General features: G+C 43.5%; 1 protein-coding gene across 1 annotated transcript in view; it reads left to right on the top strand.

The window, feature by feature from the left end:
* nck2b (NCK adaptor protein 2b) overlaps positions 1-8,840 on the top strand; it is a 56,318-nt gene that overhangs the window by 13,286 nt on the left and 34,192 nt on the right. Inside the window, exon 2 of the mRNA XM_080835818.1 lies at positions 5,028-5,180. The gene's annotated coding sequence lies outside the window, so the exon portion shown is untranslated. The remainder of the gene's footprint in view (positions 1-5,027; positions 5,181-8,840) is intronic.

Below are 8,840 nucleotides of genomic sequence, written 5' to 3'. Positions count from 1 at the left end.
ACAGGTTAGCAGCGCATGGTGATGTCTGTTGTGCCTCCGTTGGTGTAGCATAAAACGTGAGTTTTATTAAAACATAGCATGTGTAATGTGTAACTATTTCATTCCGTTTGTTAACCTCTCCTGCTGTCTGTCGCTGAACGTAGTTGAATATTGCAGTGGAGTAAAATGCTCCATGGCCGAAGTAGATTGCATGTTATTAACTTCAGGGTTAAATTCCCTTCCTTTACGTCTGCTGCTGGTTAGTAAGTACAGACAGCAGGAAAGGTTAGCAAACGGAATGAAATAGCTACACATTACACACGCTATGCTTTAACAAAACTCACGTTACTCACATACTGGTTAACACTTTCACAGCATATAAATGTTTGTTGCTACATCCAAACTATGCGTCACCGTTGTCCCTCACGGTGCACCTTAAAGGAGCCGCACCATTTTACTAAACGTTATTGCAATGTGAATCATTTAATTTAAATATGCTTATTGTGTACTCTTGTGCGTTTAACAGCGCTTGTTTGTGAGAGAGAGCATTTAACTGTTGATGCCCCAGTTTAATAAAGCCAGGCTATTCATAAAAAAACGTACGTCAATGTGGCATTAGTACTATGAACAGTTGAGAAATTGATTCCGTGGGGCTGTCGGACCGGGCCGGGCTCGTACAGAAAAATTCTTCCCGATCCATGCTCTAATGCTCATGTATTTGTATTTTTATACAATCCTAGACAGAATTTTAAGTTTAATAAGGCCATAAGAACTGCTATTGATGTGCAATAATTCTCATGGATGCATGGAGCACTTTATTACAAGAGTTCAATATATCTGCATTGCAGTTCAATTAAGTTATTTTTGTTTAAAGACAATAAAGAAGTGTTTTCCTTAAACATTGTGCCCATTATTGTAATCTCCAAGAAGGTATAACTCTGGGAATTCCAATCACATTTTTTTTTTTAAATATCGTCTAATTATCGTTATCGTCAAAATGAAAAAAATATCGAGATATTATTTTTTTGCCCATATCGCCCACCCCTACATATGTGTACATACATCTGGTGGTAAATACATGTTACAGACAAGACCAGATTACTGTGGCAATAGGGTTACTGTTACAGGGGTAGGGGATGTAGGGACAGAGAAACATTTCGGTGGAGGCAATAATGTATATTGTACATAAATGCTAGCATAGGGTATTGGGTAGAGTAGGTGTACGGCAATGCAGTGGCAGTGGGTGCGGTTGGCCGAGGGTTTCTCTAGGTAGACCAGGTAGAGAGACTACGTGCAGAGTGGTGGGGGTGGGGAGGGAAAGTTCCACATCCATCAGCGATTGGAACACGCCTGGCTCCGGGGAGGCAGTGGACCTTGCAGGGGCCGCTTGTTGAAGGGGGGGGTGTGGACATCTCGGACCATGGAGCTGCCGATGACCAGGGTGGGGGTCGTCACATCCAGCGGGAGAAGTCGTCAAGGGGATGATGACTGAGTTGAGGGCCCAGGATGGGGAGCAGGGCGGCGTGGGCGATGCTGGTGTTGCTCTGGAGCCGGTCTGCAGGGGCGTTTCGGGGCGGGCTGAGGAGGGGAGTGATCAGGCCCAGGAGGCTCCTCCTGATCCATCTAACAAACAGGAAATGACGAATTAGTCTGCAGGTCTGTTAGTCGGGAATCAGCACGAACAAACACACAGATGAATCATTTCACCAACCAGGGACATGTCATCTGTGTGTCGGTTTGCCTGTTGCATATTGCAATACTTAGATATGTTTAGTTTTTCTGGCATTGAACATTTTGTTTTTTGTTGTGATCTGTTTGCCGGGGCCGTACATGCATCCACTCGGCAAACAGGAAACACATTTGATGTTGCGGTACTAAATTACAAGTAGTAATTTAATTTGTTTTTTGTTGTGGTCTGTTTGCCGGGGCCGTACATGCATCCACTCGGCAGACAGGAAACACATATGATGTTGCGGTACTAAGTTACAAGTAGTAATTTAATTTTTTTTTTTTTGTTGTGATCTGTTTGCCGGGGCCGTACATGCATCCACTCGGCAAACAGGAAACACATTTGATGTTGCGGTACTAAATGCAAGTAATATTTGAATTTGTGTTCGGATATGTCTGGGTGGCTGGTACAGCAGGTGATTGGTTTGTTGGCGCGGTTACTTTTGGCTATATGATGCACTAAAGAGGAATGTCTTAAGTCTTGATTTGAATATAGGCACGGTGTCTGCGGCTCTGATGGAGGCAGGGAGATTGTTCCAGAGGAGAGGGGCTTGGTAACTAAATGCTCTCCCTCCTATTGTGGTCTTTGATATTCTTGGAATTACCAGGAGGCCTGCACTCTGGGAACGGAGCAGCCTTGGAGGGCAATAGGGGACGACTAATTCCTTGAGGTAGTTCGGAGCCAGATCGTTTAGGGCTTTATATGTTAGCAGGAGTACTTTGAAGTCGATTCTACTTTTAACGGGGAGCCAGTGCAAAGAAGCGAGTACCGGTGAGATGTGTTCATATTTTTTAGTTCTGGTGAGTGTACGAGCAGCAGCGTTCTGTATAAGTTGGAGGCTCTTTATTGTGTTGATGCTGCATCCGGACAGGAGAGCATTACAATAATCGAGGCGGGAAGTAATGAATGCGTGGATTAGTTTTTCTGCATCTTGGAGGGATAGGACCTTTCTAATTTTGGCAATATTGCGTAAATGAAAAAATGATGTCTTTGAGATCTGTTTTATGTGTGAGTCAAGTAGGAGGTCTTGGTTGATAGTTACACCAAGGTTTTTGATGGTAGTGTTGGGTGTTGGGAAGCCATTGAGTGTGGGTAAATGTGTAGATAGTGTAGTTCTCAGTTGATCGGGGCCTACAAGCATAACCTCAGTTTTATCAGAGTTGAGGAGCAGGAAGTTGCTAGTCATCCAAGATTTTACATCATGGAGGCAAGCTTCTATCTTGGGTAGATGTACAATTTCATCAGGTTTCATTGATAGGTAGAGTTGGGTGTCGTCAGCATAGCAATGGAAGTTAATGCCATGTTTCCTTATGACAGCACCTAAGGGTAGCATATAGAGGGAAAAAAGCAGTGGTCCAAGGACAGAGCCTTGTGGGACACCGTAGCTTACTCTGGTGTGATTTGACGACTTCTCATGGACATGAACAAATTGATGGCGATCAGAGAGGTAAGATCTAAACCAAGATAGGGCACAACCTTTGATGCCAACGTGATGTTCAAGTCTCTGTAACAGGATCAGATGATCAATAGTGTCGAAAGCAGCACTAAGGTCTAGGAGAACTAATATTGAGGTGCACCCATGATCAGATGCGATTAGTAGGTCATTTAAGACTTTGACTAAGGCCGTTTCAGTACTGTGGTGGGCCCTAAAACCGGATTGGAGGGTTTCTTCAATTTTATTTTGATGTAGAAAAGAAGTAAGTCGCTTAGCAACTAGTTTTTCAAGTATTTTTGACAAAAAAGGAAGGTTAGATATGGGTCTATAGTTAGCGAGATTATCGGGATCAAGGTTAGGTTTTTTAAGAGATGGTTTTATCACTGCTATTTTGAAAGATTGTGGGACGTAGCCTGAGATAAGTGAGTTATTCATTACATTGAGCAATGTCTCACTTAGTAAGGGAAGTGCATGTTTAAGTAATTTTGTGGGGATAGGATCTAGTAGGCACGTTGATGATTTAGATGAGAGGATCAGGGAGTTTAATTCAGGGAGGTCGGTGGGTGCGAAGAATTCAAGGATAGCACCCGGTTGAAGTGGTGTTACCTTGGCGCATGTTGGAAGGGGTGTAGGGTCACAGAGGGGGAGAAAGCTTTGGATTTGTTCTCTTATTTTAAGGATTTTATTATTGAAAAAGGTCATGAAATCATTACCACTAAAGATGATGGGAACCGAATGTTCGATTGTGTTGTGGTTTTTTGTTAGCCTAGAAATAGTGTTAAATAAGAACTTTGGGTTGTTTTTATTACTATCAATCAATGAAGAATAGTAAGCTGATTTCGCCTCAGAGAGTACACGTTTATATCTTAGGAGACTATCCTTCCACGCCATGAGAAATACCTCAAGTTTGGTGGAGTACCATTTTTTTTCTAGTTTTCGTGTGGTTCGTTTGAGTGCACGAGTCTGATCAGTGTACCATGGGGCTAGTTTTTTCAGTTTTCTTAATCTCTTTTTCAGTGGTGCGACAGCGTCGAGGGTTGAATGCAACGCATGCGTGACGCCTTCAGTAAATAGGTCGATATAAGGTGGGGAAGTGCATATGCCATTTACTTTGCCAGCGGTAGGAGCTGAAGTGAGGGCGACGGGTAGTTTTGATATAAATTCCGCAGTAGTCCTGTCGGATAGACAACGGCTGTAGAAGTGTGTAATTTCCGATGTTGGACGGAGTTCTAATTTCATATTAAATGTAATTAGGTGGTGGTCCGAGAGGGTAGTATTTTGGGGTAGAGCTATAGGGCGGTCAATTTCTAGGCCATGTGTTAATACAAGGTCAATGGTGTGATTATGGTAGTGAGTTGGTGTGTTTACATGCTGTGAGAACCCGATAGAGTCTATCAGTGATTGGAATGCAATTGTAAGGCTATTATTTTCATTATCCATGTGGATATTAAAATCTCCCACTATCAAGATTTTATCCGAATTAACAATCAGGGTGGATAGGAAATCGGAAAATTCGGATAAGAATTCAGTGTAGGGACCTGGTGGTCTATATAGTGTCACAAGAGTGACCGGATTAGTGGCTTTTGAGTTGGGATGCATAAGATGAAGTTGAAGTGATTAGGGAATGTCCTTGGTATTTTGGCTCCTTATAAGAGACTGGTTCCCCCAGATCCTCCCCGTGTGTGTGTGTGTGTGTGTGTGTGTGTGTGTGTGTGTGTGTGTGTGTGTGTGTGTGTGTGTGTGTGTGTGTGTGTGTGTGTGTGTGTGAGTGTGTGCGTGTGCGTGTGTGTGATGCACTGATTGAATAGGACTTGGTTGTATGGAGATGTCCCTCCAGCTGTTGTGATGACCTTTGCCCCCTCCTCCTCCCTCTTCCTGCTCCAGGTCTTCTCCCGTGGGCCAGTGAAGCAGAGCAGAGCGGAGCAGAGCTGATGAGAAGGAGCTGAGCATCCTGCCTGGGTTAGTGCATCTCCAGTCATCGCTCCACAAGTCATCCTGCAAGTGAAAGGGTTCAGTGTGACCGGCAGAGTTCAGTAGGTAGGAATTGGTTTCATGTCTATTTTATTTATGTTCGATTGAAAAACATCTACAATATGACTGGCCTTTGCTTAGCAGCCAGTTTCATGTTTGATGGAGAGTGAAAAGGCGGAGCTGGGGGGGGGGGGGGGGGGGACTGGAGCTGGAGGTTGAGGAGAGGAGAACACATCCCACATCAGGACCAGCAGCTCTCAGCAGGTGAATGTGCCTACTGTCTGCAGTGATGGGGTCCTTTTCCTCCAGTCGCTTTCTGAGACGGGAACTAAATGCATGTGTCTAAGTCACTGAAAAACCTATATCAAGACCTTTAAGCAGCAACGATTGGGCAGGAGATCGCCCTAATCCCGCCCTGGTCATGAGCAATATAACACACTGCCCATCACTGCCCCCTCATAGTCCACAAATTATGAATCCCTTTCCCAATGTTCTTCATTCTTCCAGGTTCTAGGAAAGATGCTATGTAAGAGGGATCTGCGACCAAACAAACACATTTTCAATGAAACACATGAGATTTGAAGCAAATTCAATGTTGTGAATTTGCCAGGCGAACACAGGGGACTTGGATGTTGAAAATAAGGCATAATGTTAAATTAAAAATGGCAGATTACTAAATGTGTCATACAGTATATGCTTAAAATAAGTTTACAGTTACACATGTTGGACAGTAGGATAACAGAATCACCTGTTGTACGTCACCTGACAGGAATTATGATGGCACAGTGTGCCTGCCTTTGGGATGAGCACGACAACATGACAGCTAAAGATGGGAGAAGGTCATTGAGAGCCAGTAACAAAGTGGCTTACTGACTGTTCTTACACACACGCACACACACACATACATACTCTCACTCAGGCGCACACAAAGCCATCGAGTGGACTAACGGGCATCTGTTACTAGATTGAGTGTGTGTGTTTGTGTGTGTGTGTGTGTGTTAGAGGGGAAAATGGCCTCGCCTGCAGTCCAACTGATCTTCTAATGCAAATGTCCAAACCAGGCACATCACAGCAGGGCCTGAGGCACACAGCTACCCCCCATCTCCCCCCCTCATCTCCCCCACCAGCACGCAGAGCTATCCCCCATCTCCCCCCCTCATCCTCCCTACCAGCACGCAGAGCTAGGCAGAGGGAGGATGCACACTGGCTGAACATGGTGGTAGTAATGTTGTATGATGTTGAAGGGCAATGCTGACCAATGCTTGTTGTTGAGCTGTTGGGATGTGATAAGTGAATGATCTCCGCTCCAGAGCACACTGCTTGGACATGCTAGAGCTCAGTGCTCCTTGATCTCATCTCATAGAGCTAGGCAGGACAATACCAAAGCCACAGGTGACATGGAGTTCCTAAAAGCATCCTGTAAATGAATGAATTTGAATATAAAATGTAATGAATGGTATACTAGCCCAAGGGTCAGCAGCTTGACTTGGTCATGCATGTTACTGTTTCCATGCAGCTCTGTGTGTTCGGTACAACTCTTACTTGTAGACCTCTAGCCTGGGCGGTGTCTCTTGTCTTGATGGAGGATTTGAATAATGTGCACTGCAGGGTTTGGCCATCTATTAGTGGCTCTTATGCTTTAACTAAGAAACATTCTTATCTGGATCAAAGGGTTGGTTAAACTATTGTATTTAGGTTGTGATCTTGTACATCATCTCGTAGTCTTCATCATCTGGGGTTGGTTTTGCCTGCTGAAAACGTTGTCTTCTCCGATGGTTTTGAATTACTTTCATGAAAGCTCATTGTGATGTGCCAGTCTCATCTCGTTTTATCACACAACCACCTCAGAACAAATCATCTGGTATTGTATATGAGTAGAGAGACATGGAGCAATAAGACTGAATTAAGATAAGTGAAAATGTCAATTAAGGAATCCTTCATCTTACATTTATTTGTGTCTTAGAATGCACAGTATGCTTTGAACACCATAAGAGAAAGCTATGCATGTCATTCAATGTAGAAGTTCTTTTCTTCTGTTCTATTTGCTGATCAGTGATCAGGGTTGTAATGCTGAATGTAGGACATGCTCACTGAGTTCCTAAAGGTGCAGATCCAGGTGAATGATCCGAGTGAATCAGGACTCATCCATCACTGGATCAAACTAAGGTGTAACTACCTGGTTAGGGTCACAAGACCTAGTGGATTGTGTACATGAGGTATGTATTGCCAGTATCTGTAAGTTAACTTCTTATTCACTGATATGTGTGGCGGATGTGCTGGCTTGATTTGTTTACGTTAACTGTACTGTACTAGTGTCACAAGACCCTAAGGCATGTGTAAGGGTTCACATAGTGTGTATTGCCAGTCCATTCATCATTACAACTGTATAGTGAAATGGTTTTGAATAAAAGGTTATAGCATGGGTATTGTTTAATTAAAATGATAAAAAAATGGATTATTAACTTTTCCCGCATTGACGCAGAATCTTTCACATTAGCACCGCGATGCATAATTTCAAAGATTATTTTCCCCAGAAGTAGTCTTCTTTTTGACAGTTGATTTGTCAGTTGTTGCTACAAGCTCTGCAGAATTACCATGTGTTTAAATAGCGCCACAGATATGTGACTGACATGACAATTCTTCCGACGTTTATTGTCTGAATTTGTGCATCTTTGATCCGCTTTTGCCCAGCTGTAACACTGGCACTGCGTTGTCTCCAGTTCAGCCAGAAAACATGAATCTCTGTTGGTCATGCCAGCTGAATAGACTGCCCTGACGGCGATATGGAGTCAGTTCCATTCTATGTTGAATTCTATTGCCTCGCGAGTTTGTCTGTGTGTGTTGCTAGTTCTGAGACCTAATTGATGTTGACCGTGAGTGCTGTGGGCAGTGTGTAATCAGTGTGTGAGATCCAGTGTCGTGCATTGTGTTGAGTCCGAGCTCGCCTCATTAAGCACTTGGCCAAGTCCACCACTAGGGTCAGGAGGGTCATAGTCACATGACTGCTGCACCCAGTGTGGCATATCACCTGACCAGGCATGCACTTGTGTTACACTGCCTTCATAGTCAGAAGAAAAGTCGTGTTATTTGCTATGGTGAATGTCAGAATGACTTATTACTGAGCTAAATAACCTACTATTTAGACTGTGATGGGAAGTGGCTCACAGATATGTAGTAATGGTTAGATGGGTTCTGATCTATTCATGGGTTGGGAAGGAAAATGGATTGTGGACTGTGTTCCGTATTTGCTTTCAGAAAAAGGAGTAATGTCTGCACTTGGTATGTTTTGCTCTCAAAAATCTTTAGTATGCATCGTTTCACCCTTAAGTATTCATGAGGCAAACACCTGGTCTAAGATGTAAGTGTTGCATGTTAATGGTTTGATGAACAAAAAATACGGGACATCAACATTCTAACCTTTCCTGGTTTACCTTTACCAGGTTACAACTTGGGCCGAATGTGAACATCATCTTTTCTAGCCCTACCTACTCTTGTGTCGAAAAATCTGTTTGCCAAGAATGTATTTGTTTGGAGTGGGACTGTCTAGCCCATCACTGGCTGATCCATCTTCTGTTAGGATGTGCTTGACTTGATTTCTTGGAGATAGATTAGAGATGGAACAGTACACTGTATCTGCATATAGCTTGTAAATCCAGCTCCCCTGAACACAGTCCACAATCCATTTTCCTGCCCAACCCATGAATAGATCAGAACCCATCTAACCAT

The sequence above is a fragment of the Sprattus sprattus genome (assembly GCF_963457725.1).
Source record: "Sprattus sprattus genome assembly, chromosome: 3".
Taxonomy (NCBI): Eukaryota; Metazoa; Chordata; class Actinopteri; order Clupeiformes; family Clupeidae; genus Sprattus; species Sprattus sprattus.
This window is presented reverse-complemented; position numbering and strand designations above follow the sequence as displayed.